We start from the raw sequence: 27356 nt of genomic DNA, 5'->3' as shown, positions 1-27356 counted from the left end.
ACCCTTTCCTTTCCCCCGTGTCTGTTTCCCACCACCCCCGACCCCCAAAAACGAAGAGGACTCACCTTTCGTGTCCTCCTCGGTAGACGCGCTGGAAGCAAATGGCTTCCAGCGCGCCCGGCAACACTAGATGACGTCAGCGCGCTGTGCGCGCGCTGACGTCATCGGATTGCCGTGGGGGGGGGGGCGGGGGTGGAAGGGGAAGGTCTTCCCCTTCCATCCCCGCCTGGGGGGGGGAGGTGGGTGCACGGGGGGGCGCGCTAGCGCGCCCCCAAGTTCCCCTGTGCCTAGGACGAGATGATCTCGTCCAAGGCACAGGGGAACTGTAGCCTTGGACAAGATCATCTCGTCCAAGGCACAGAAGAGGTTAAACCCCAAGGAAAGGTGACATTGTGCAAGGCCTGCAGATGGATACAAAGCGAACATGTACATTTAATGATAAAGCTTATGCATCAGAGCAGTTTGATGGCGGTGGCCCAAATCTAAAGTGGCAATGTGCAATGGCACTCAATAAGTTACTAGGACGCTGGGCAGAAGATTAAAAAGCAGCCTCATATGAGCCAGGGTTACCCCACTGCTTTGGCTCTGATAATCCAGCGCCAATGTGGGTACTTAGCAACTTAACACCAGTTCGTTTGTCGCCTATTGAATCAGGTTTTGCGGTCACTGTTCAGATCTGTTATGTCTCTCCATCGTCCAATAGCCTCTTCTCTGAAGCACTTATTAAAAAAGGAAGGCAAACCAAACAGAAGTTGGGCTGAGGTGATCTTACCCATTTCAGATCTTTATATAGATCAGGCACTTCGGGAATACATTGGCAATGTATGTTGATGCATCATGGTTTTCCAGGTTTTGCTTTAAAACCGACTGTGACAAGTTGTAAAAAGTGATTAAGAACATACTTTTCTCCAAATAACTGATTAGGTTTTTCAGTAGTTGTTTTTTGGTGCCTTAGTAGCCTAGAGGCAATTTCTACACAATATCCACAGTTGTGAATACTCACACACTACACGATGTAGCTATATACTTGAGAAATGCAATTGAAGAATTATATCTGGAACTCAGACTTTCCCTAGCTTTGCACTAATCTAGTGTTGCCTATTTGATACACTCACTTCTTTAGTCAGGTCTGGATTTTTCACAACTCCCTATGAGTTTAATGAATTGGCAATGATGTGCAACTGCTGTTAGCACCCATGAGATTACACATCATTGCTGGTAGACCTGACTGTGATCTTCATCCCTTCATCATTGAGACATCCTCTGAGTGAGGATCATTTGACCTTAAGCCTCCAAGGCCCGCAACCATGGGACACCCCTTTTTAAAGGACCATCATCGCCAATCATTAAATTTAGAGGATGGGTATACTGCTCTGAAAGCCTTTCCATTTAATTTGCTTATTATCCTTACACTGTATTTCAATTTCACTTGTGTTTTCTTGATTTCATCTTATTTTTGGTGTGATCAACAAGATTGCAAACAGTAAAAACTGGCCAAATGTAACAAGGTAACTCAGTTTTTACCAAAAGGTTGTGATGCTACATTGTTGTGTTTGGAGTGGAAAGAAAATACAAATCATGTTTGTGAAATTGCTTGAACCACTCCATGAACATGGAAGATATGCTGATACTATGTTTCCTTGTTTTCAGAGATTACCTTGTGTTTGAGACCAGTTAGTGATTAGAAATGTGGGGTCATATGCACACATTTTAGGAATAGTGATTACCAAATTGCGATTTTCTGTGAATCACAATTAGGATATTGCTATTCCTAATGTAAGAAGTACATTGAGTTTCCTTTAGCGATTCCTAATGTGGTCGCAAATAGGCCTATCTCTTGAATATTTATAAGGTGGGTCACAGGGATTGTGGCCTGCTAGGGTCAGCAGACCACCACGTCTGTGATTGATTTTTAATAAAGCATTCTTTAAAAAAAAAAAAATGTAGCCTACATTTCTTAGGGGAAAACAAGAAACATTTCCAAAAATATAATGAAACGTTTAGGTTTCATATTTTAAGGGCTGGCAGTGATCCATCGGACCAGTGCCTGCTCCTATAAATATTGATTTCAACAGTCACAGAGGGGAATGGGTCACATGGAGACTCCTTCCCATTTGTGAATGATTACAACTACCCTTGAGGTGTTGGTAAAAAATGAATGTTTTGCAAGGGTAATTCGGTTGAAAACATTACATACCACTGCAATTCGGTATTTGGAAGGGGCATGTCCCTTCCAAATACCGAATCACTAAACTAAAATTGTGATTGAGTAACATGTTACCAAATCAGGCCATTTCTGATCACAAAGATGCTTTCGTAGGTATGGCCCTTAATTTGTTGCTCATAGCCAATGCCCTGGATTTATTACCGTTTTGTATTACAATACTTTTTTATGGTGTAGAGTTTTGTGTGTGTTTTACCATTTGACTCTCAATTACTAACGTTCATGTAATTGTGCAATTTTGAGATATTATTGACATGCTGAGTATTTAACAATGCGCCAGTCTGTGATGCACAGTAGTACCATCAATGCAAATGTGAAACATGTGTTCGTATTCCTAAACTCAGTCCTAAACAACCTCCTTTGAACTAGAGTTAACTGCTCACCTACATGAATCCAGAGAGTCAATGATGCATAGAAGGTCAATTTTATGTCACAAACCCAGTACCCAACGCCATTGTTAGCAGGGGACTTCAGCACTCTCTCGCCCTAGACAATGATTGGTGGTTCCTTCAACTGGATGGGTCAGCGAAAAGTATGGCTGTTTTCAATTGCAAAACTTGCAGGGTCCAAAATGCCTACATGACTATATACATTCTGCACGTTATCTGAGCTGATACATGCTGAGCTGATACATGCTTGTGTATGCTATCAGTAAGTCTACTCACAACCTGAGTGTTGGACTGTTTTGCCTATGCAGGACCATCCCCAATCTTTTTGCCTCCTGCCTCCTATTTTTTCTGACCTGTTGCTGTAGGGTTTTGAACTCTGAGCACTTTACCACTGCTAACCAGTGCTAAAGTGCATATGCTCTCTGTGTAAATTGTATTGTTGATTGGTTTATCCATGATTGGTATAGTTGATTTACTAGTAAGTCCCTAGTAAAGCACACTAGAGGTGCCAGGGCCTGCAAATCAAATGCTACTAGTGGCCCTGCAGCACTGGCTGTGCCACCCACATAAGTAGCTCTGTAATCATGTCTCAGACCTGTCACTGCAGTGTCTGTGTGTGCAGTTTTAACTGTAAATTCGACTTGGCAAGTGTACACACTTGCCAGGCCTAAACATTCCCTTTTCTTACATGTCAGACACCCCTAAGGTAGGTCCTAGGTAGCCCCAAGAGCAGGGTGCAATGTATGGTTAAGGTAGGACATACAGTAATGTGTTTTATATGTCCTGACAGTGAAATATTGCTAAATTAGTTTTTCACTGTTGCAAGGCCTGACCCTCTCACAGGTTAACATGGGGGCTACCTTTAAATCTGATTAAAGTGTAGATTCTCTTTGGGAGCGGATGGCCATGTGGAGTTTGGGGTCTCTGAGCTCACAATTTAAAAATGCATCTTTTAGTAAAGTTGATTTTGAGATTGTGTGTTTGAAAATGCCACTTTTAGAAAGTGAGCATTTCCTTGCTTATACCATTTCTGTGACTCTGCTTGTTTGTGGATTCCCTGTCTGGGTCAGTTTGACAGTTGGGCTGGTTGCACCTCACACTAGACAGTGACACAAAAGGAGCTGGGGTGTAGTCTGCATTTCCTGATGAGCCATCTGTGCTAGGAGGGAGGGGAGGAGTGGTCACTCACACCTGAAAGGGCTGTGCCTGCCCTCACACAATGCAGTCTCCAACCCCCTGGTGAGTGTCTGAGGCCTGGCCTGGGCAAGGCAGGATTTCACATTCAAAAAAGACGAAATTCAGCATAAGAAGGGCACACAAAACCACAGACTTTAGAAACACTTCTGGAAACAAAAGGAACCTCTGCCTGGAGAAGAGCTGAAGAAGAAGAACTGCCCTGCCTGTGACTGTGCTTTGTGGAGCTATCCTGCAGTTGCTGCTTCCGCCAGAGTAAGAGGGCAAAGAATGGACTTTGTGTGCCTTCCATCTTGAGAAGAAATCTCTAAGGGTTTGATCTAGAGCTTGCCTCCTGTTGTTTGAATTCTCAGGGACAGCAAAGACTTCTTTCTGCCAGCACCTGGAGTCTCTGGAGAGACTCCTACTCTGCCCTGTGGTGCCCATCCAGTTCCTGGGACCCTGAAAGGAGAAGATGGTAGCCTAAAGACAAGGAAAACCATGCACAGAGCGCCGCACGTGGAAACGATCGATGCGACACTGATCTGCGGCTGAAGAAATGACGCGCCGCCGGCTCCGCAGCTGAGTATCGACGCTCGCAGGAATCGCGACCCAAGAATCGATGCACGGAGCAGGAGAAACGACGTGCAGCATCGCTGACGGAGGCTGGGAGATCACAACCCGCGTTGCAGGGTTTTCGGATCATCGTGTGGCTGGATTTCCGACTCAAGTACTGCTGGGCGTGGAAAAACAATGCAAGGCCTGCCCGGACCCGAGAGCGCTGACCAGATCGACACATCGCTCTCCTGCTGAGAGAAGAAACGACGCGCCCGACCCGGCGAAAGGAGAAATAACGCTCATGAGTGGAATCAAAGCATCGCGAGCCCTTTTTGACACGCACTCACCCATGCTGGGTTATTTTTGCCTCACCCAAGGTACTTTTTCACACTGACAGCGCTAGTGTGTGTTTGAAACTACTTAAAGACTCTTTTTGATTTGTAATTGATAACTTGACTTGTGTATTGTGGATTTTTGTCGTTTTGGTCTTGTTTTGTTTAGATAAATATTTCCTATTTTTCTAAACTGGTGTTGTGTCATTTTGTAGTGTTTTCATTAAGTTACTGTATGTGTTGGTACAAATACTTTACACCCAGCACTCTGAAGTTAAGCCTCCTGCTCTGCCAAGCTAACAAGGGGGTAAGCAGGGGTTAGCTGAGGGTGATTCTCTTTTACCCTGGCTAGAGTGAGGGTCTTTACTTGAACAGGGGGTAACCTGACTGTCAACCAAAGACCCCATTTCTAACATTGAGACTCCCCACAAACCACTCATGCAAACCAGACATGCATCACCATCAGATGGCAAGAGGCTTGCCCACGCTTAATCTGTGAAAAAATAACTGTTGGGGGGGGGCAATGTTTTGCTCAGAAGCCCACAACCAGTGCTTTGAGAGGTTGGAGTGCTGATTACCAAGACTGCTAGTCTTTATTCCTCCTCATGTCTCTTTAAGCTACCAACAGACCTTCGCTGCCGCAGTACCTCACTCTTGAGAGTTCTTTTTCATCCCTGCTTTCTCCTTTGGCACTGTCTTCCCATATTTTCTCTTCTTCCATCTTTCCCCCTTTTGTGTTATTTTCTCTCTTGCCCTGGATCAAAATCTGCTGAAAAAATAATAATAGTCATCCCCAAAAATGAGTGCCAGTGGTCCCTACCTGCAAGCACCGGCTCAAATCAAGCACTGGGCTTGCCTTGCATTGCATTCATTAAAAGCTAGACCTGGCAGTCAAAATATGTAATATGAACTATAAAATGGGAAACATAAATATTTTAAGAAAGAGAGTGACCAAAAAAACCTTGCATACAACTGAATAAGATTTCTATCTACAGGAACTATTCAATTGAAGAGTTATCTCGAAAAGTTATTATTTTTCAAGGCGGTGTATCTAATCCTAGGAAACCGGTGACCACCAGCAACCCGCTGCAAATGCCACTACTCAGGAAGCATTGCTAAAGCATAATACTAATTAATTGCATGAGTAAAGCAGTCAGCAGAGAAAAGCGCCGCCTACCCCTGCATCGTCCGGTCTAATGGTGTCTTCCCCTGCTCGAAATGGTGCAGATGAAATGAAGTGCGATTGCTGCTTTTATCTTTGGCTTCCTAAACCTGGCAGTAGAAAAATTGCTGCCCACCAAGAGAGCCGTTTAGGAAGGACCATTAAGCAGGGACATTATTACTCTACTGTATGACAACAAGATAGGCTGATATTGCTGCTTGCACTGGGTCGTCAACTTTAATTCTGCCCACAAGCATTGTGGATTTCGGGGAGGACACATTTCCTTCATTTCAATTGAACTTCCAAGCCTTTCTGCAAACTTAATTTATTTTGGTCACTTTCAAGTGTCCCTTTAAAATGATACATCACACAGAACAGAATACAAGACAGTGATTAAATTCCAGGATTTTTTCAGTATATTTGTCATTCTTTCTGCTACAACGTTACCACAGCAGGAATTGTAGCTTCCAGAGTCCGTGCAGAGTTGAGGAAAATGCCTACGGACAAGCACTGTGGCGTAAAGGCACCCCGCAGCCCCAGTCGTGCGACTGGGAGGACCCGAGCTTCAGGGGGCCCCCCTCAGCACTGTACCTGACTGAGTGAGTTCGGAGGATGTCCCCCTCTGTGCTCGTTGCACGGGTGGAGGGGGTGGGGGCTCCAGTTTCCTCACCCACTGACAAAGCATGGACATTTATCATGTTGTCACTTTATGATTATTATCACTTGTTTTTGACAGTGAGAACTTGTCCAGGTTTCTCAATGAATTAAAGCTCACTACTGACATCATTGTGTGACTTGGAGGTCATGAGTTTCCAAAGCCAACTCAGCCTTGTTCTGTTCAGAAATAAATACATCGAGTACATATATTAAAAGGAACTGGGAGAGGGTAAGTGAATGTAAAAGAAATGCATTTCACTGCATAGCTAAGATGTTCAAACGTGTTGCCCTGTTTTAAGAAAACAACATTGGAATTGCATCTATAGACTTACAAAATACATTTTTGAATTGATTAATTGTAATTTGTCTGTAGTTCCTCGATTTTAAGCATATACCTGCTTAAAGGGAAAAAGATGCAATATTCTTCAGTTCAAGTGATCAGAGTAGATGACCACTCTTGCTTGGTGCATATGCCAGACTTTGTACGGTAGAAAAAGTAATTAGGGACAGACAAAGGGCAGGTCTGGCCCATAACCTTCCTCACCTTGAACAACACAAACTAGAGTTCCATCCTTCACTCCTACCCTCTATCAAATTGCAGTGCTGGGGATGAACTAATAAGCAACCACTTAATAACATGGATCTTTGAATTTCTAAAAGTAGACTTGTCTACATCCTCTTCACTTCATTGTCCGGGTCTCCACAATCCAGCCATAGGAATGCAGGCATTACATTTCCACTGTCAGGAAAAGCCATCCTCAACCTCACTGTGGATGCCACAAACAGAGGCATGCAAAACGGACCACACTTCATTTTTATAATTAATACTTGTTGGACGTTTTTCCTTATGCAGGGTCATCCCCAGTCTTTTTGCCTCCTTCCTCCTTTTTTTCTAACCTGTCGCTGTTGGCTCTAGGACTCTGAGCACTTTATTACTGCTGACCAGTGCTAAAGTGCAGGTGCTCTCCCATTTAAAGTTGGTATAATTGACTTATACCTAATTGGCATATTTAATTTACCTGTAAGTCCCTTGTACAATTAAATACTACTAGTGGGCCTGCAGCGCTGCTTGCGCCACCCACTGAAGTAGACTTTCAAACCTGTCTCAGGCCTGCTAATGCAGGGCCTGTCTGAGCAGGTTTCTGCCACAGGGTCCTGGCATCTAAATGTACTTGCCAGGCCCATAACTCCCCTTTTACTACATGTAAGTCACCCCTAAGCTACGCCCTAGCTAGCCCTATGGGCAGAGTGCCATGTATGTAGAAGGCAGGACATGTGCCAGGTTGCGTGGCCTGTCCTGGTAGTAACAAACAGCCTAACTTGGTGTCTCACTGCTGTGAGTGCTGCCTTCTCATAGAATTGCATTAAAAATGCCCTGCCTTATGTGTAAGGAGTACTGCCTGATTTATGAGGGGTAGTGTAGGTGTGATTGGTATGGTTGTGATGGTGATAATAAATGCTGCTCACTGGTGTAGGTTTTTTTTATTACTATGGCAGAAATGCCACTTCTAGAAAGTGCGCATTTCTCTGTCCTTGACTCTGGTGTTTTGCAGCTTGACTCCAATCCACGTCTGGGCAGAGTGACAGTTGGGGCTTTGTGCATACTTTTCAGACAGCCTGTACACAGGGAGGGTGGAGGTGTCACAGAGGTGCATCTGCATACTGAATAGTCTTCCTGGGCTGAGAGAAGGGAAAGGCTGGGCACACCTACATTTGTAAAGGCTGTGCCCTGGCCTCACACAATAGGGTCGTTAACCCCCCACTGATGTTTGGAGCCTGTGCTGAAAGGAGAGAGGGGGCACTCCCAGAACCAGTTGTAACTGGCTGGAACCTCCTTTCCCTACCATTGCAAAACATTGTAAGGACTGAGTATAAGTATAGGGGATGTTTCCCCACAATTTGGAGACTCTTGGGGTCATCATGGAACTGGATACAAAGGACTGGAAGGACTCACCAGGGACCGCCAAGGACTGCTGCTGTTGTGCTGACCTGTGACTTGCCTGGTCACTGTAAGGGACTTGCCACCTGCTCACATCCTCTGTGCTGGCCTGTTGCTGGGCCCCTCCCCTTGTGTGCCTTTTTCCTAAGACATCTGTCCCCCCAGGGACAGGGTGCTTGTGCCTCTGACCCCTGTGACGATCTGCAGACAGCAGGAGTGCTTCTCCCGTTATCTGGAAGTGGCGCTGTGGAGAGTGCTGCTGCTATAATATTTGTAGCGCCTTGGAGAGCGCTCTTTCTGATTTGTGGCATGAGAAAATCACCGCCATGATCCGGGGAGGCTGCTTCACCCAAGCACGAGTGGACAGTGCTTCCTGGTGCCCTCAGGCCATGAAGAAAACCTCTTTTGCCAAAACTGGAGCAAGCGTACAAGGGGAAAGGACCGCTCCGTAGAGCACCCCTGGGGCACCGGAAGGCCCTACTTTGGGTCGGAATGTCAATGAAGGCAGGAAGGAGAGGAGGACGCCTCTCCTTCACCTGCCTAGCCCCGGAGGGCTCCTGTTAAATCTGCGGGCAGTGTGGCAACCTCACCGGAGGTTCGCCCGTGCTGCAAACTCCTTGTTGGCCCCTCGTGGTCCAGTGCCAGTTTGGTGGTCTCCCCCAACAGTGGAGGGCCAATGCAGGCCTGGGGGGACCCCAAGAGATCACGTTATGGACCGGAGGGGGAGCGTGGCGCCCCCCTGCATTATCCGGAGGACTTCGCCCCCCCCCCCCCCTGGTGAGGGCCAGTTGAGACCCGGTGGACCCCCAGTGATCACGAGCCCATGGAGGGGCCGCCCTCCTCTGCTCAAAGGATATCAGAGGCCCCCATTTTGCGCAGAGGAGCGCAGGGGGCCCCATTTTCCGTCTTCTAGGCACTAGAGGTGCCTCCATCATTCATTATTCTCTAAAGGGATAATATACACTCTAAGTTCTTGCTACGGACTTGGTGAATATGCATATTGCCTACCTGGTTATGATGTGCTATATAAATGTATGCAAATGTTCCTGTTATGGGCATACCATCCTAATGTGTTTTATGACTTGCCATATGGTTTATAATGTTCCTACTATGGGCGTTTATGATATTCTTTTGACAAGTGTTTTGGTATAATAACGTGTTTCCTGACTACTGCTTATTTTGCAGAATACTGAGTAACCTGTGTGTTATATGTGACTACTGCTAGTTTGCAGAGTAACTAATGTGTAATGTTCTGACAACTGCTAAGGTAGCAGGATAATACTGATATGTAATGTTTGGTCTAATAATTGTGTTGTGTACAATACAGTATATTTTCATATAATCTGGTGTTGTGTTTCCTTTGTGGTGGGGATAGTGCATCACGTGTGATGTGTGTGTTGTGGAAATGCTTTACACATTTCCTCTGGGAGAGGCCTGACTGCTCGTGCCAAGCTACCAAGGGGGTGAGCAGGGGTTATCTTGGACCTGTAACAATTCCCTTGCCCTGACTAGAGTGGATGGGTTCTGCCTGGATGAGGTGCATACCCTAGTCAACCAGAAACCTCATTTCTAACAATACTCTGAGGCAAACTGTAATGATGAATATTAGAAAATGTCTACTCCAGTGTTTGCAGAATCTGCTTTTGGATGTTTTCATTGTTTACCTTTGTATACTCTCTCATGCTTTTATGATCATGAGGTTATTGTTGCCTTTGAGTGCAGCTTAAGCCTCTTGATATTGCCCTACTTATGGCTCCAGACGTTACCTTAGGCTTCAAGTTCTTAAGCCGACTAGCTGCTTTTACAAAAACAGTGATATAGTGGTAGTCTTTCAGGAGAGATAGGCTATTTGCTTCATTCTAGTGCTTATCAAAATGACCTAATATAGCACCATTTCACATGCACATAATGTTGTTTCATCATACGGTTTTGCATCCTCAGATTCCGTGCTATCTAAAAAATGAACTAGCTCCCTATTCCCATAAAAACTGCTTTTGTCTTAAAACTTTCATCTGGTGTCTTTACTTTTCTTAACTCTCCTTACTTTGCCTCCTTCTCATGACTCCTCCCTCTGAACACATCTTAATCTTCATCACTTTCATGTTTGCCTTAATTCCTATTATTTTATTACTGTAAATTACCCATGCTTCATTTCAAAGATTCCAACGTCTCCTTTAAAAGTCATACCTCTGCAATTTAACCATAACTTGTCTCATGTACCTGATTTATTAATACTGCTGACCATTTCATTAATCCGCATACATCCTTTCCAGTGCTTAATTTGTAAAAGAAAGAGTGCTGGTGCCCGACACTCTGCTTAGAAGCCAGCGGCTGGTGTAATTAAATAGCAGTGCACTGAATACTAAGGCTGCATACCTCTGAATACATATCATGCCTCTTTATTCGACTACCAAACAGTCCCTGTCTCTTTATCTCACTCTTGCAGGCTGTTACTTTCTCTCATTGTGACACTTTTCTCTCTTTCTCCTTCTTTCCGCTTTGTTTTTCCCTTACTTACTCTAGGGAAATGTCTAATTAGTCACAATAAGTGCTGGTACCCAAAAAATAGATGTGGACTCCCACCACCGGCTCAAATTAAGCTCTGCTCCTCCCATTAAAAATTACACCTAAATCCTATTAATGTAATCTACCACATAGAAACTGGAATAAATTCATGGGGTGGTTTCCTTAAGCGCACACAAAGTATTCCAATGACCAACTAAACCAATGGGGAAAAAACACTAAGGGGTATATTATAATACAATATAATACAATACAATTTGGCAATGCTAACACCTTCAATTTGCAGCACTAAGAAACTCTGCAAAAAGACAAATAACACTAACAGGAACAACATCAAATTGTGTATTTTACAGCACTGAAAGGAGGCTGGACTAATCTCGAACTAGTATCTACAGTCTAAAAGTAAATCAAAACTTTCCATCTGAACTGTAAGCAGTCTCTTAAGTCGAACTGTGATGGATGGAATCATTAAATTATTCACAGCCATGAGTAACAAGACTAGATGCTTTTGTATTCCTTCTTTCTTTAGCTTGTGTCCTCACTGTCAGGGACAAACCATATTCAGATCATTTTTGACTTGGCCCCCAAATAGAAAGTTCAGCTTGAACTACAATCACTTACTCTCTGAATGAGAAGTAACCAACTGTAATTAGCTACTAACTTGCTTTAAAACTGACAATAACCTCTGGGCTACATTCATTTTTGGGTGAAACAGCTGTGCCAAATTCCTATCTAGATGGCACATTCCTGACTTTCTCGCATTAAAACATATATTTTGTAAATTTGGGTGGAAATCATTTCTAGGCCTCTGCAAAATGTAAATTATTCTGTGTAATTTTAGAAATGTTGTGTTATGCATCTCATATCAAATTCCCCAAATTACCAAATTACACCATAAAGCCATTTCATGTTATAACATGTCATTTGAGGTAGAAAATGTACAGTGAATAGCATAAATCATGATCATTTGAGGTACAAATGTACTGCGAATGCACAGGCTCTTGTTTACATGTATCACGGTGCCAAAAATTAACATGAACATGCATTATACGGTAGAATATAGTGAAATATTATGGAATTAAATTTCACATAATAATGCATAATTTTACATAATTCTGCATATTTGCACAAAAGCAAACTACGCAAATTTTGCAAGCCCCAGATATTTTCTAAAGTTAACCCATTTGGCTTAATTTGCATATATATTTTTAACCATTGAAAATCTTCTCTTTGTGATTTCCCCTGTGTTTGAAGATGATTACCAATTTTTTTTTCTTTATAGCCAAATTGTATATATTTTAATTTTTGAACAAAGACAAACAGATCATCATCATTTGGGTCACAACTGCACTTTTTATACAACTTTAGGGTACCAGGCTAATACTCATCTACCACAAACACAAAATGAGAGCATTGCTCATCAAAGGAGAAAGGCATGGGCAACTTCATTTACAAAAATGCAGGTCTGGGAAGGAACTGTCCAAAGGTAGAGTAAAAATGTGACACATTGCTGTACGTTTCTCTGTATGGTCATGGAATTTCTAAATGACGTATAATATTTTTATAAAATACAGTATGGAGTCCAATATTATATATATATATATATATATATATATATATATATATATATATATATATATATATATATGTACGAGATTTAAAGAAAAAAGGGTGGCCTCCCACCCTTTTTCTATATTTTCTCCCTTCCTAGGGGTTATATTAGTCCCAGGCACCATCACCTCCCTGGGGTGATGATGTTAAAATATGTGGGGGAGCCCCACAGCCCCTCACTGCCCCAAGGACCACCACCTTCCCTGGGCCAAATGTTTGTTTGTAATGGGGGAGTCACGCGCAGCATCCCCCACAGCCCCAGGGACTGCTATCTCAACAGGGCTGACTATGAAATTTATGCCAGGGGGGGCCACATGCCCTTCCCCCACAGGCCCGGGGACCACCACCTACCAAGAGCTAAAGTAACATGTTGACAGGGTTTGTTGCGGACCACCAGCCCTGGGGACCACCACTTCTCCAGGCCAAAATTGAAGGTTGGAGGGGGGCCATGAAGCCCTCCTCATGGAGCCAATAATGGCCCTGGGGACTGCCACCCCCAGGGCTGGCTCAAGCTATGCCCACACCTGGGACATAACTGTTTGCTCAAACTTGTCAAAGTGCTCTTGCAATGCGGTCCTCTCCAATTAACTGAAGGCTGGCCCTCCTCCATTTATGACCAGACCGCTGGTGATGGGGTCCCTGGGGCCCCGGCAGCCCTCCTCCACTATTAAATGAAGGCTGGGCCCAGGGGATGAGGTCCATGTGGCCAAAATCAGCCCTGGGAGGGGGGCCGCATGGCGTCCTTCTCCTACAATCCATGTTTCTCCCTTTAAATTGCTACAAGTATGCAAATGTGCAAATGACCTGAAAGCTCTGCTCACTTGGCCCTACACAGTCCACCTTAGTAGTATGCAAAGATCTGCCTTTTGCCAGGATGATGTATAGCTGAAAAAGAGGCCATCCAGGGGTGTCCTGCCACCCCATTCAAAGGGAACCTGCGCCACTCTGCACAGGCCCTCTGAGTTGCCCACTGCAACTACTTGGTGAAGTGCCTAGCGATCTATCTGCTCTTCAGACACCAGCTGACTCCTCACTGTAGTCACACTGGCTCCTGTGTCTCTCAGAGCCTCCACCCTCTGTCCATTGATGGTCACCCACTGCCTTTACTTCTTAGTGTTCTCAGGCACAAGAGTTCTTTGGACCTTCCCACGGTCTCCTAGTGAGACAAGAGTCACCTCAGGTGGCTCCCACCTACCTGGAACCAACTCCTCCCCAAGCGCTACACTGGCCAAACCCTGGGACGGCACATCAGTGGGTGCAGGTGTACTTTTGGGGCATTTGGGGTGCCCCCTCACATGACCCACCTGGTCACATGCATAGCACTTATGCGAGGGACCACCTGCCACTGGCTTCCCTTTGGAGAACCATGGCTTCTTCTTACTAGGGGGTTGGGAATCCTTACCCTGGGAATCAGTTTGGGGCCCTTTAGGGAACTCCCCCTGTTTACCCTTACCCCCCTTTCTTCTGAGAGGGACTATGCCCACCCTTGGCGTGGTCTCCCCCATTGATTTGGCCACCTTGGTTGCTTGTCCCCTTAATATGGATAAGTACAAGCAACTTCCCCTAATAAATGGTGTTGAGGTTCAGGCCTACAGGGATACAGGTGCCAGTGTTACCATGGTAATAGAGAAACTGGTAGACCCGGAACAACACCTACTTGGTCACCAGTACCAAGTGACAGATGCTCATAACAACACTCTTAGCCACCCCATGGCTGTTGTGAATATCAACTGGGGGGGGGTTACTGGTCCAAAGAAAGTTGTGGTTGCCTCAGATTTACCTATAGACTGTCTACTAGGGAATGATTTAGAGACATCAGCTTGGGCAGAAGTGGAGTTGGAGGCTCATGCAGCAATGCTGGGCATTCCTGGGCATATTTTTGCTTTGACAAAGGCTCAGGCCAAAAAGCAAAAAGGACACAGTGACTTGGATCCTGGAACAATGGACCAAGTGCTCCCTAAAGCTAGGGTTAGTAAGGTTAAATCCCTACCCACTATCCCTCCCTCTACAGATGATTCTACTTCTGAGGAAGAAGAATTTCCCCCCTGTGCAGAACCTTCACCAGAGGAGCTGGAAGCAGACACTGCTGAGCTTTTGGGTGGAGGGGGGCCTGCCAGGGAGGAGCTGAGTGTGGCACAGCAGACCTGTCCCACATTAGAGGGTCTAAGACAGCAAGCTGTCAAACAGCAAAATGGGGATGTCAGTGACTCACATAGAGTTTACTGGGAGGACAACCTCTTGTATACAGAGGCAAGGGACCCAAAACCTGGAGCAGCCAGGAGATTGGTCATTCCCCTGCAATACAGAGAGTCCCTCCTAACTCTAGCCCACGACATTCCCTTGGCTGAACATTTGTGTCAGATGAAAACATGGGAAAGGCTTGTCCCCCTGTTTCATTGGCCTAGGATGTCAGAGGACACAAAATACTTTTGTAAGTCCTGTGTGACCTGCCAAGCCAGTGGCAAGACTGGTGGCACACCAAAGGCTCCCCTTATTCCACTGTCGGTGGTTGGGGTCCCCTTTGAAAGGGTAGGGGTTGACATAGTTGGCCCCCTTGACCCTCCTACTGCTTCAGGCAATAGGTTTATCTTGGTGGTAGTGGACCATGCCACAAGATATCCTGAAACAATTCCTCTAAGGACCACTACAGCTCCTGCAGTGGCAAAAGCCCTCCTGGGAATCTTTTCCAGGGTTTCCCAAAAGAGGTGGATTTCCAGAGGCTGGGGGAGGCTACTCCTCCCCAGCCCTGACACCTTTTTCCAAAGGGAGAGGGTGTAACACCCTCTCTCTGAGGAAGTCCTTTGTTCTGCCTTCCTGGGCCAAGCCTGGCTGGACCCCAGGAGGGCAGAAACCTGTCTGAGGGGTTGGCAGCAGCTGCAGTGAAACCCCGGGAAAGGCAGTTTGGCAGTACCCGGGTCTGTGCTAGAGACTCAGGGGATCATGGAATTGTCTCCCCCAATGCCAGGATGGCATTGGGGTGGCAATTCCATGATCTTAGACATGTTACATGGCCATGTTCGGAGTTACCATTGTGACGCTATACATAGGTAGTGACCTATGTATAGTGCACTCACAAAGTCCGGGGAATTTGCCCTGAACGATGTGGGGGCACCTTGGCTAGTGCCAGGGTGCCCACACACTAAGTAACTTAGCACCCAACCTTTACCAGGTAAAGGTTAGACATATAGGTGACTTATAAGTTACTTAAGTGCAGTGGTAAATGGCTGTGAAATAACGTGGACGTTATTTCACTCAGGCTGCAGTGGCAGGCCTGTGTAAGAATTGTCAGAGCTCCCTCTGGGTGGCAAAATAAATGCTGCAGCCCATAGGGATCTCCTGGAACCCCAATACCCTGGGTACCTCAGTACCATATACTAGGGAATTATAAGGGTGTTCCAGTATGCCAATGTGAATTGGTGAAATTGGTCACTAGCCTGTTAGTGACAATTTAGAAAGCAGAGAGAGCATAACCACTGAGGTTCTGATTAGCAGAGCCTCAGTGAGACAGTTAGTCATCACACAGGGAACACATACAGGGCACACTTATGAGCACTGGGGCCCTGGCTGGCAGGGTCCCAGTGACATATACACTAAAACAACATATATACAGTGAAATATGGGGGTAATATGCCAGGCAAGATGGTACTTTCCTACAATCACGTAGTGGTCTGCACTCAAAACAGTAGTGTACACGTAATCACTGTATGTCAAGTACAAATACAAGTCCAATCCCACTGCTGCCACCAATGTTAGAAATGGGGTCTTTGGTTGGCAGTCAGGTTACCCCCCTGTCCAAGCAAGGACCCTCACTCTAGTCAGAGTAAAAGAGAATCACCCTCAGCTAACACCTGCTCACCCCTTTGGTAGCTTAGCACGAGCAGTAGGCTTAACTTCAGAGTGCTAGGTGTAAAGCATTTGTACCAACACACACAGCAACATAATGAAAACACTAAAAAATGACACAACACCGGTTTAGAAAAAATAGGAAATATTTATCTAAACAAAACAAGACCAAAACGACAAAAATCGACAATACACAAGTCAAGTTATCAATTAAAAAGCAAAAAGAGTCTTCATGTAGTTTTAAACACAAACTAACATTATTAGCGTGAAAATGTACCTTGGGTGCGTCAAAAGTAACCCCACACTGGCGAGTGTGCATCAAAAAGGGCTTACGATGTGTCGATTTCACTCACGAGCTAAACTTTGGGGGTTATTCTAACTTTGGAGGAGGTGTTAATCCGTCCCAAAAGTGACGGAAAAGTGACGGATTTACCACCAGCCGTATTACGACTCCATTATATCCTATGGAACTCGTAATACGGCTGGTGGTATATCCGTCACTTTACCGTCACTTTTGGGACGGATTAACACTCCTCCAAAGTTAGAATAACCCCCTTTGTGTCGTTCCTCCTTTAGTCGGGTCGGCATGCATCGTTTCTTCTCTCTGCAGGAGAGTGATGCGTCGATCCAGTCAGCACTCTCGGGTCCGGGCAGGTCTTGCGTAGTTTTACATGCCCAGTGGTGTTTACGTCGGAAGTCGAGTCTCACGATGATCCGAAAACCGCGCAGCACAGGTTGCGATCTCACCAGCCTCCGTCAACGATTCTGCGCGTCCTTTCTCCAGCTCGTGTATCAATTCTTTGGTCGCGTTACAGGCGAGCGTTGATTTTCAGCAGTGAAGCCGGCGGCGCATCGATTCCCCAGCTGCAGATCGGAGTCGCATCAATCTTTTCCCCACATGGCGTTCTGTGCGTGGATTTCCTCCTCTTAGGCTGCCAGCTTCTCCTTTCAGGGTCCCAGGAACTGGATGGGCACCTCTTAGCAGAGTCTCTCCAGAGACTCCAGGTGCTGGCAGAGAGAAGCCTTTGCTGTCCCTGAGACTTCAAACAACAGGAGGCAAGATCTAAATCAAGCCCTTGGAGATCTTCACAAGATGGAAGGCACACAAAGTCTAGCCTTTGCCTACTTCAAAGCACAGTCTCTCTTGAATGTGAAATCTTGCCCAGGCCAGGCCCCAGACACTCACCAAGGGGTTGGAGACTGCATTGTGTGAGGGCAGCCACAGCCCTTTCAGGTGTGAGTGACCATTCCTCCCCTCCCTCCTAGCACAGATGACTCATCAGGAAATGCAGATTACACCCCAGCTCCCTTTGTGTCACTGTCTAGTGTGAGGTGCAACCAGCCTGTCAAACTGACCCAGACAGGGAATCCACAAACAGGCAGAGTCACAGAAATGGTATAAGCATGAAAATGCTCACTTTTTAAAAGTGGCATTTTCAAACACACAATCTTAAAACCAACTTTATTGAAAGATGTGTTTTTAAATTGTGAGCTCAGAGACACCAAACTCCAGCTGTCCATCCGCTCCCAGCGGGAATCTGCACTTTAATCAGATTTAAAGGTAGCCCCCATGTTAACCTGTGAGAGGGACAGGCCTTGCAACATTGAAAAATGAATTTAGCAATATTTCACTGTCAGGACATATAAGACACATTACTATATGTCCCACCTTAACCATACACTGCACCCTTCCCTTGGGGCTACCTAGGGCCTACCTTAGGGGTGTCTGACATGTACGAAAAGGAAAGGTTTATGCCTGGCAAGTGGGTACGCTTGTCAAGTTGAATTTACAGTAAAAGCTGCACACACAGACACTGCAATGGCAGGTCCGAGACATTATTACAGAGATACTTAGGTGGGTGGCACAACCAGATCTGCAGGCCCACTAGTAGCATTTGATTTACAGGCCCTGGGCACCTCTAGTGCACTGTACTAGGGACTTACTAGTAAATCAAATATGCCAATCATTAATAATCCAGTTACATACACATTTTGTAAAGGAGCACTTGCACTTTAGCACTGGTTAGCAGTGGTAAAGTGACCAGAGTAACAAAAACAGCAAAATCAGAGTCCAGCACACATCAACAACCTGGGAAACAGAGGCAAAAGGTTAAGGGAGACCACTCCAAGGATCAAAAGTCTGACACTAGCACACCCACACAGACTCTCACATACCCACTAACAGACCCACTCAGAGACTCATGCACTCACTCACTCACAGACCCACTCAGAAACTCATGCACTCACTTACAGACTCACTTAGAGGCTCATGCACTTACTCACACACCCACTCAGAAACTCATGCACTCATTCACAGATGCACTTAGACACTAATGCAGCCACTCACAGACCCACTCAGACATTCATGCACCCACTCACAGACCTAAGCAGACTCTCACACACCCATTCACAGAGCCACAAAGACACTCATACACCCACTTTCAGTGACACTCTCACATTCACACTCACACCCAGAGACTACCTCTCACACCTAGAGAGACAATCTCACACCCACTCTCACACCCACAGAGATCCTATCACATCCACTCTCACACCCAGGCAGACACTGTCACCCCCACTCACACACCCAGAGACACCCTCTCACACCAAGAGAGAAAGGCCCTGTGGCCGAGACCTGCCTTTTCCTGTGCACGGCTCGGGGTTGGGTGGCAATAGGGGGCTAAAGAGGGTTACAGGAGGTTGGCAGATGGGCAAGTCCTGCAGCTAAACCCTTGCCGTGAACAGCCTTCGGATTACTGTATAGTAATTAAAATTACATTATAAAACCATAGAAATTCACTGAAAAAAAAATAGGCTACAGGGACCCTATAGTTAGGAAATATAATTACAAAAATACATAGAAATTCACTGAAAAAAACAAAGGGTACAGGCACGTTATAGTTAGGTTCGGAATTTACTTGTAGCAAACCTTAGAAATTCAGCAGTTATAGCTAGAGTTATTTCAAGTAACTATAACTCTCGTCCTAAGGTAACTGTAACTCACACCCTCACCATGCACTGCTAATTACCCCAGATATTATAGCACTCATGACAGCTTCTACAGCATTATTAATAATATAAATGAAGCATTAGTAGTCAAGTTAATGAAAAAAAAACTGTGCATGGTGGGGCGCGAGGTATAGTTATCTTAGGGTGCGAGTTATAGTTACTTTAAATAACTCTGGCTGTAACTGCTGAATTTCTAAGATTTTGTATGAGTAAATTCAGAACCTAACTATAAGGTCCCTGTAACCTTTGTTTTTTTCAGTATATATATATATATATATATATATATCTGATTTGACAGGTATGCGCACAAATACTTCAACTACACTTCTACACTTCAGCAGGTCTAACCAGTGTTATGGCTCAGTGCAAAAGGTTTTAGCCTTTTACACATATGAGTAAGAGGGCTGAGATAGCGTAAAGGCAGTCACTGCAACGGCAAAAAATCTAAAGTACTCTCTCCGAATAGTGGGAGTAATCCCAATCATTGTTCAAATCGCAATTTATGCAGAGGTGTAGCTTCAGGGGGGTGTTCGGGGTGTTACACCACCCCTAAAAATGTATTCTGTTGTAAATAGTTGTATACGAGTGCTTTCAGTCGGGTATGGTGAGATGTCTATCGACAGATCGACAAAAAACACACACACACACTCTCTCTCTCTCAACTGCTTTGAATGTCCTTAAACAATGTTGATTAGTTTGACAAATATTGTGTCTACCAATACTCACTGCCACTTAACACCACCCATGCCCTGCTTGATTGTTGGGAAATCCGAAATTCAACCCCCCCATTCTTACAAGCCAAGCTACCCCCCTAAAGTTTATGTCCACATCAGTATTACAAGCTTTGAGGCAAATATAACACTCCCATTTTTCCCCAGACACAGTTTACCAGGAGAAATCTGGAAACATTTGTCTTGGGAATAATGGGCTGGAAAAAAACTGAATACAAAAAAGAGAGTACCCTTCAAAAGCAGCAAGGGACTAAGTTAACGAGTATAACAAAATAAGCAATTGTCAATAATTTATATGTCCGTTAGTGTTTTAATTAAATTAAAAGATCACATGACCCCAACCATACATGAATTCAAATGGAAAGAAATGTTAAACAGAACAAAATACCAAATCTGTATTTCTATTTATTACAAAAAATGTAACAATTCTTAATTCAGCGTTATGACTATCTCAACCCCACCAAATATCACCCCTTATGTAAACAGACAATAAATACAATCGTCCTTGAAAATAACATTATAGAACAACAAAGGGAGATATCTCAGCAACAGGACATCAAAAAAGGCATACTCCTCTAGATCCTTTCATAAGAATGCCCAAAGGGATATTCACACCACTAGATCAACTCCATCAGTGATCTAATATGTCAACATTGATGTCCCATTTATGTAGTGTGTTGGACCATCATGAGGACTAACTAAAGGTTACATATAACTGGGATGAAGGTTAGTGAAACAAAATTAATTCATTTATGCAAGCCATTCAAATCTAAACAAACTGCAAAAAAGTGAAGTGTGCAAACAACTGATCTTGCATTTTGTGCTTCGTTCAGAAATGTGAAACCCGGAATGGGTGCTATTTATTCCACGAGGGGAGTAGCCAAAAAATGAAAATATCACCCACTTTGAACCCAAGCGCTGGTGGCACAAAGCAAGCAAGGCGTGTGAGCCTGGACTTCCCTAGAACAGCTGCCTTGACTCTTCTATCCAATAATCGACCTATTCATCCTTTCACAGTTCCATCCAACCATCGATATCCACCACTTCACCTATCCATTCTCTCATCCATTCATTCTTTCATCCATCATTCAGTATTTTTCCATTTCATCCGTCTGTTGATCATTCCATCCATCCATTCATTCATGCAGACAACCATCATCTATGCTTGCATCCATCTACATCAATGCACCTATACATTTGACTTACCCATCAATTAAGTCATTCATCCATCAATTGACCCTTTTGTCCATCCATTCATTCATCCACCATCCATCCTCTCCGATTTCCATTCAGTTTGCCATCCATCTTCTCAGATTTCTATTTAGAATGCCATTCATTTATCCCTTCAAATTACAGTTTACTTTGCACCCTTTTACCCTCTTGTCCATCTTACCTCTCACATTTCCATTTACTCTGCCTTCCATTAAATCCTCCCTCCATCCCATACATCCTCAGATTTCCATTTACTTTGCCCTCCATTCACCCATCCATCTGTCCATTTCATCCACCATCCATCAATCTTCTCAGATTTAAGTTTGCTCTGTCCACCTTTCAACCATCCAACTATCCATCCATTCACTATCCATCCCTCTCATATTTAAATTTGCTCTGTCATCTTTTCATCTACCCATCCATCCTAGCAGATGTCAAATTGTTCTGTCATCTTTTCATTTAGCCATCCATCCTCTCAAATTTCCATTTACTCTGCCATTCTTTTATCTACACATCTAGCCATCAGCTCACTCACTCATCCTCCCATCCTTTCACCCACTCATCTACTTATCCTGTCACCCATTCATCCATCAGTCCTTTCACCGTCCATATTTTCGCTCACCCATCCACCCCACCTATTATTTCGTCCACTCATCAATTCAACCTTTCACCCATCCATCCATCCTCCCACCCTTTTACCCACTCATCAATCCACCAATCCTCCTACTGTTTCACCAACTCATGTTCTCATCCACCCATCCTTTTACCCACACATCCTTCCATCCTTTCATTCACCCATCCTTTCACCCACTCATCCCTCCATCCTTTCTTCCACCCTCCCTTTCTCCCACTCATCCATCCTTTCGCTTATGCATCAACTCAACCATCCTGCTTTCCATTTTCTATAAGCCTATCCTTCTTTCTTTTAGCGATAATTGTAAGCTTTTATCTTCCATGCAGTTTAGAGTCCCATAAAGAACCCCCCATCCCACAGTAGCTAGTAAAGCGGGAGTTAGGGACCTTCTTAGAATCATTCAGTCCATCCATACATTTATCCATCTATACATCCATCCATCCTCCATCCTCTCAGATCCCCATTTAATTTGCAATCCTTTCAACCCATATTCATCCATCTTCGGATTTCCATTTACTCTGACTTCCTTTCACACATCCATCCATGCATCCTCCATCCATCTACCTTCTCAGATTTAAATTTCCACTTCCCTCCTTTAATCCATCATTTATCCATCCATCTATTCATCCATCCCTCTCAGATTTCCATTTAATCAGCCATCTTTTCAGATTATCATTTACTCTGCCATCCTTCCACCCATCTATCATCTCACTAACTCACCCACCCATCCTTTCATCCACTCATCTTCTCATCCTTTTTAACTACTCATCCATCCTTTCACCCATCCTTACTTTCACCCACCCATCCATCCTTTCACCCACCCATCCTTTCACTTACTCACCCATCCAAGATTTCACCTACTCATCTTTTCACCCACCGACCATCCTTTCATGCACCCACCCTTTCACCCACTGGCCCATTCATCCTTTTCTCCACCCAGTGTTTCACCCACTCATCCATCTTTTCACTTACTAATGCATCCACTTGCACATCCTACTTTCCCTTTTTCTGTTAGCCTATGTTTCTTTCTTTTAGCGATAATTATAAACTTGTATCTGCCAAGTTTCAGATAAAAGGCCCATTAAGAACCACACACCCACTGTAGCTGGAAAAGCAGGGAGTTCACAACGCCGTTGTGCTCCACTATGTCAATACTGCACACAGATTAATTGCTTTTTACATGGATGCAGTATTACTACCAAGTTACCTTGCAGGTGTAAATGACCCTCCTGCTTCTCCATTTGATAGACTAAGACAGACTGCATTCCCTACATCCAATTTTCAAATGATGCACATTAATGGCATGGATAAATCTTGCCTGCACATATTTGTCAATTGAGACTAGAATCAGCAACCCAGCAAAAAAAAAATGTCCTTTAACTTTTTAGGAGATGTTAACTTGTCTCAGAATCCCCTAGAGCAGGAGTCTCCAACCTTTCCAGTCATTCTGTTCAGTGTACCTCTGATAAATGAAAACTATACTGAGCTCTTGCCTAATACAGTGGTGGCTGGTGACATTTGAAAGTGTTGGTGTGTAAAAGTTGGGTATGACTTTTATGTAGCGAACAAAGTGGGCAAGCTTAATGTACAAGCATGGGATTCAGGATGGGTCCTCCTCCCAAGAAACAAATTGAAAAATGGTTGACCAATGGTGCATTTGAATGCAAACAAATTTAGGGAGAAAGCAAGGTTTGTAAAGCAGTGGGAATGTGTAGACTTGAAATAATAAACACATTAAAAACTGCCCCATCTCTTTCTGCATTAATGTGTTCAACAGTTACTTTAATGTGCAGATTGTACAGCCTAAAAACTTCAGGCCCTTTAAAGTGTGTGCTTGCCCAGTGTCTTGCACTACAAGCAGCATCAACTTTGGAAGAAAATGCTCTAACCAGGCAAAATGCTCTAACCAGGCATCAGGAAGCACCCACAGCTTCTGGCTGCAATGAGTCACACAGAAATATGTGCAGCCAGGTCTTTAAGTGGGATGAAAAAAGTGGGGGATCTCTAAAAGGGAACATGTGAAATACATTTCTGTGATTCCCATACTGTAGTGTGCCACCCAACCTGTATTTTAGTTTTTTCTCTGAGATGGTATTGCATCCATAAATTTGACACAACAATTTACATACACCTAAAACCTGCCAATACTATTGGATTTATCAATAGTTGTTAGCTATTTAAGATAAATGAGATTTGTTATAAATAATTAACACTGGAAATGTTTCAATTCTGAATTATAGAGACTGTGAATTAAATGTTATTATGGCCTGTGGACGGAGTATGCCCTTCAGTTAGGTGTGCTCTATGTTAGATATACAGTATATGCCCTTCTTCTCTGCACATCTCATCCAGCTGGACATTTTCGGCCTCCTCTCTTTCCTTTTCAGCACCCTCTTTTCACTATCCCCTGAATGCACTTCCTCACATATCCCTCATTTGACCACCCCAAACATACACTACACTCATTCACATTTAAGCACTTTATTTCCTTTTGTTTTTGCCTTCTAAATATTTTGAGATCTGGGCACACCTCTACACACATTTACACTGAATTTCAAATGTACCTGGAACAAATGACCATTGTTCTGTGTGCTCTGTAGAGACGCCAACCCACTGACAAGCACTTTGCTTTGCCTTCAGCCTCAGCACTCTCAATCAAAGCCCCTCATAAACACCTGGCACGAGTCAAAGTATACACTATACAAGAGTAATAGGATGCATGAAAAAACAATATAGAAACTCATCATGAGGACACAGCTAACTCTCTTGGAGAATACAAGATTAAGTAAAACGTGAAATAAGAGAGGAACTAAATAGCCAACACACATTCCCTCAATGTTTTTAACATTCATTATTCTCAAATCAATCTATGTTTTTGGCATTAATGTTAAGGGCATGAAGAGGATCATTTCCTTTACTGCAAGCGCATGTTTCTCGCTTTGTGTATCAACTTCTCAAGGGAACAAGAACACTGCTTGTCTTTTGGAACAATTTCAATGGGAAACAAATGCAACAGCTCCACTTCTAAAGGAACCAGTGACCTGCAGCCAGGGCCTGGGGTGTCACAGTGGGGGGCAGTTAGTGTGATAAGGAATCTCAGCACAAAATAAATAACACAAGGTTAGCTTTATAACACTTACCATTACCAAGGACAAGGCACAAAGTCACACATGCTTGCATCCACTCCTATGTGTGACGAATAGGAAAGGGTGGAATCTATGCCTGTAAATGACGGACATTTGGCATCACGCAGGGATGAAGACTCTGACGCCCAAAACCGTGATGCTGATAAAGTCACTGGTCTACAGTGGATACCACCATAGGACACAATGGCAATGAAGGGCTTTAGAAAGGTAAGTTATGTGTCATAGTGCAGAAAGTTGATTTACTGCCTGGCTACCATCTCCTGCTTCAGAAAGAGGCGGGGAAGACAGCCCAGGTTGAAATGCATGGATTTGTTTAGATATACATTTGTATCTCTAAACAAACCGATATATCTAATATTTTTTAATATAAATATGTAGGAATTTCAGAGGGGTGCAGCCCCTGAACCCTAATGAACAAAGAGCCCCTGTGAACTAGATAGATGTATATAAGGGGAGGGAAGGAGGGAGGAGTAGAAGCAAGAAGGAGATAAAGGAAAGGAAGGTATGAATAAAAGGAAGGAACCATGGAATTTAAGAAAGGAGAGAAGGATTTTAGGGTGCAAGGGGAAAAGGAAGTGAAAAAAGGAGAGAAACAAGGGAAGGATGAATGAATGAGAGAAGAAAAGAATAGAAAAGTAAATGAAAAAAGGAACAAAGGAAAGGAACAGAAGATAAGAAGGAAAAAGGGAATAAAATGGATATAGAGATAAATGAATTAATAAACTGGGGAGAGATGAAGAGGGATAAAGAAAAGCAGGAATGACACCGAGAAGAAAAGAGAAAAGGTGCCAAAGAGGAGAACGGGCAAGGAAAGGAAAGATGGTGAGACAAGGATAAGTGTGGTTAGTGAGGAGAGAGTGCAAGAAGGATAAAGGGAAAGCGCTGAAAGAAAGAGGCAAAGGCAAGAGAGAAGACGTGACAGTAAAGAAATGAAGAATGCAGAAGAGAAAGAAAGAAGCAAATTAAGAAAAATAAATTACGAAAGCAAAAAAGGAAAGATGAAAGAAAAACATACTAAACGAGAAAAATAAGAGAGAAAAAGGAAAAAATAAAGAAAAAGACAAAGAAGGAAAAGGAAATATAGGTTAAGAAAGTGAGAAAGGAAAAGAGAAAGAAAGGGAAAAAAGGACGGAAGGAAGGAAGAGAGAGATAAAAAGACAGAAAGTGAAATAAATGAAGAAAATGAAAGGAGAGAAATGGGAAAGAGAGAAATACTTTTAAAATGTAGTGATGCTCTCAGTGACTCTCTGAAGTCATTGAAGCAATACTTTTTCAGGGTGGTTGTCAGAGAGGTTCACAAGCAATGTGTAATGTGCATTCTGCTTTTATTTTCATGCTTCTTAAGAGGAAGCGGCAGCACACTTGTTTGTTTAACAAGAGAATGGAGTGAATCCTGCTTCCTCATCCTGGCCTCCCAGTGTTTTAAGTGCAGCCTTAGCAGACAGACACCAGGATGAAAAGTTCGGATCTCCATGCAGCAAACTACTCTGACACACTACTTGGTAGCTCGCGATGGACGTGCTGGAGAACTCTGGATCCTTAATGTAAATGTATTACTGGACACTGAGCTCTAACATACAGATTTGTACTCGAGCCTGTCTGTATCCCACTTTGGAAAGTATGTCAGTGCCACATCAAGGTTGACGTGTGTTCATAAGAATCTCTTTGGGTGGTGATTTTGTGACCTCCATGCTGACCTTACAGAGACATTTAAAAAATAAATCAATAAAGAGGCACGGGATCTGATACATTATGTAAATATACCAACAAACTATATGATAGAATATTACACAAATGTATGACATACATAATATGAACACAATAATGTGGATACAATTCGTATCCTATTCATCAACAGAGAGGTTAATTCCAAACTATATTGTATTTCTTTTTTAAACTGCGATATAGTCAGTCAAAAATATAAAAAAATATGTATGGATTGGAAACGTGCCATTTTGCCGTAATTGTAGAAGCTTTAAGGAAACGGGTAGGGATCCTTTCTGTCTCTTCCGAGTAGAACGAGGACCCAATCCGTGTGATTTACCAGTGAATCCTCTTTGGCTATTGATTAAAACATTGTGCATTGGCGGAATGTTCGATTTCTGACATATTGCATGCGTTAGCAGCAGGAAGTTTAATGAAGCTCCATCTGTTTACGGGCGGGGGACATACGATTGGGATTAGATTTGATGACATAGAGAATCCGGAAGGGT

At 43.8% G+C, this 27356-nt stretch overlaps 1 protein-coding gene across 5 annotated transcripts in view; it reads right to left on the bottom strand.

Annotated features, from left to right (window-relative positions):
* CMKLR1 (chemerin chemokine-like receptor 1) overlaps window positions 1-27356 on the bottom strand; it is a 270815-nt gene that overhangs the window by 144987 nt on the left and 98472 nt on the right. The window contains exon 2 of one of the 5 annotated variants that reach the window (XM_069214791.1): window positions 5324-5442. The exons of the other annotated variants lie outside the window; for them this stretch is intronic. The gene's annotated coding sequence lies outside the window, so the exon portion shown is untranslated. The remainder of the gene's footprint in view (window positions 1-5323; window positions 5443-27356) is intronic. 5 annotated transcript variants of the gene reach the window in all.

Source organism: Pleurodeles waltl, chromosome 11, assembly GCF_031143425.1.
Source record: "Pleurodeles waltl isolate 20211129_DDA chromosome 11, aPleWal1.hap1.20221129, whole genome shotgun sequence".
Lineage (NCBI taxonomy): Eukaryota > Metazoa > Chordata > Amphibia > Caudata > Salamandridae > Pleurodeles > Pleurodeles waltl.
The sequence above is the reverse complement of the archived record's forward strand: the minus strand, read 5'-3'. Positions and strand labels throughout refer to the sequence as shown.